Below are 2,377 nucleotides of genomic sequence, written 5' to 3'. Positions count from 1 at the left end.
GAGAGAGAGAGAGAGAGAGAGAGAGAGAGAGAGAGAGAGAGAGAGAGGAGAGACATAGAGAGGGAAGGAGAGGGAAAGGGGTGAGAGGCAGGCAGACACAGATTAATTTAATTTTTTTTTCATGCATTCTATTCTCTAAAAGACTCAGGAACAAATATTGTTGATCATTTGTGAAAAGAGCTGCCAGTAGAGACAGGGGAATAGAGAGAGATGATGCAGGATTGACATGGTCACCCATATCACCTCCATGAAGGGGAAGCCACCAACTATATAGGGTAAGATTCCAGTAAGATAGAGGCCTGTGAGTTCTTCCCACCTGCCCTGCCACACTGAGTCCTCTGGTCCCTCTCGGGTGTTGCCTACGCCTGGCCAATGCACCCAAAGCCCGCTGGGCTTTTCCATTTGTCTTGAAGCTGATCTCTCCTGTATGAGCTGTCTCCTCCAATAAGAATGTAAGCTTGTTGAGAGCAGAGATTGTCTGTTTTTTCTATTTGTATTTCCTGCATTTAACACACACATGGCATATAGGAAGTTCTTAATAAAGATTTTTTTCATTCTATTTGGAGGATGTCCCTTCTTCCTGCCCTGTTCCTGACACTGCATTTCTATTAGTGGACATTCATTCCTTTGGGCTATATATTGCCTGTGACATGCTCTGAGCCTGGTAGGTGGTAGAGTGGAGAGAGCTCTGGGACTGGAATCAGAAAGACCCAAGTTTAAATTCTCCCTCAAACAGTTACTAGCTATGGGACTCTGGGAAAGTCACTTAACAACTGTCTGCCTCAGTTTCCTCAACTGTAAAATAGGCATCATAATAGCACCTACTTCCCAGGGTTATTATGAGGATAAAATGATATAATATTTGTAAAGTGTTTGGTACATAGTAGGCATTTAATAAGTGCTTTCTCCCTTTCCTTTTAAAAATGTGTTCTCCTGGTAAGGTTCATAAATTCAGTCTTTTTTTTTTTATCTTAGTTGTTGTTGTTTAGTCATATCCAATTTTTTGTGACCCAGGGGACCATAGCATGCCTATACTGTCCATGGGGTTTTCTTGGCAAAGATTCTAGAATAGTTTGCCATTTCCTTCTACAATGGACTAAGGCAACCAGAGGTTAAGTGACTTGGCCAGCATCACACAGCTAGTAAATGTCTGAGATGGGATTTGAAATCAGGTCTTCCCAACTCCAGTCCTGACACTCTATCCACTGAACCACCTTTGTAGGAGTAAGTTTTCTGGACAATTCTTCCCTGATAGAGGTGAAGGGGGTACCATGAGGGCCCTAGGTGCTTGGGCAATGGATGAAAGGAGGAAGGATAAAGCATAGAGGGCAGGGCTGGGGGTACTGGAGAAAATTTCAGGATTTGTGGCTAGGCTCTTTTGTTCTGGACCAATGGCCAGAAATGATGGGATTTGACTGAGTCTCTTGGCAGATAGCCTTCTATGCCAGGCAGAGAATCCACTTTAGAGATAAACCATTCAGACCAGTACATAAACAAGTTTGCCTGCAGCCAACCCTGTAAAACTCCACTCCATTATCTCTACCCTGAATTAGGGGCTCTACAGGTCTCTACCAACATAGACTCTCTCTATTTAGAGAACAAACCTGACCCCAAAGTGCCACACTGAGATGGTCACCCCAGTGATCTGTCGAAGAAGAAAACTTTGCCCCTGGAGAAAGCACTTTCTCTACAAAGAGCTACAAGGGTGAGCTCCTTTGTCCTTAATAAAGCAGAGGATGGGACAGGGCAGAGTAGACCCATTTTAGAGATGAACAAACTGAGGTCATGGTGGGAAAAAGTCATTCGAGTAAGAACTTTGCTTTCTTAAGCACTATCTTATCTTTATGTGGAAAATCTTGGTTTTTTTCTTCAGTGGGGGGGGATCTGGGAGTTCTCTCCTATAGAAGGCCTTTGTTAATACTCTAGCCCTTTCTAAAAATCACTTTGTATTACATTGTGTATCCTTTGTATTTACTGTCTTGTACAGGTGTTTTATCCTTTAGTGGAATGTAAACTCCCTGAAGGGAAGAAAAAATTTTTTTTGCCTTTGTATTATCAATATCCATCATTGAGTCTGGCTAGTAATGGATACTTAGTTTGTGGAATTGAAATTTTAAAAAATTCCTGGCATTTTGATCTATTTATCAATCAATCAACAAGCATTTATTAAGAGCTTACTATTTGCCAGGCATTATGCTAAGATCTGAGGATAAAAGAAAAAAATAGTTTCTGCCCTCAAGGAGCATTTAATTCTAAGTCTAGTGGGTGAGACGAGGTGTATTCAAATTGGTACATTTCTATCAAATCTATCTATCTATATATATCATATATATCTATATATATCATATATTTCTATCTATATATATCATATATTTCT

The 2,377-nt window shown here is 40.8% G+C and overlaps 2 protein-coding genes across 2 annotated transcripts in view; one reads left to right on the top strand and one right to left on the bottom strand.

Moving 5' to 3' along the window:
- Window positions 1-2,377, top strand: part of CPN1 (carboxypeptidase N subunit 1) — a 472,336-nt gene that overhangs the window by 329,623 nt on the left and 140,336 nt on the right. The gene's annotated exons all lie outside the window — the stretch shown is intronic.
- The window catches only part of ADIRF (adipogenesis regulatory factor), a 7,212-nt gene that overhangs the window by 1,608 nt on the left and 3,227 nt on the right, over window positions 1-2,377 (bottom strand). The gene's annotated exons all lie outside the window — the stretch shown is intronic.

Source organism: Petaurus breviceps, unplaced genomic scaffold (genome assembly GCF_028583685.1).
Source record: "Petaurus breviceps papuanus isolate PSGF00001 unplaced genomic scaffold, PetGlider_PUasm1.0 90740, whole genome shotgun sequence".
Classification (NCBI taxonomy): Eukaryota; Metazoa; Chordata; class Mammalia; order Diprotodontia; family Petauridae; genus Petaurus; species Petaurus breviceps.
This window is presented reverse-complemented; position numbering and strand designations above follow the sequence as displayed.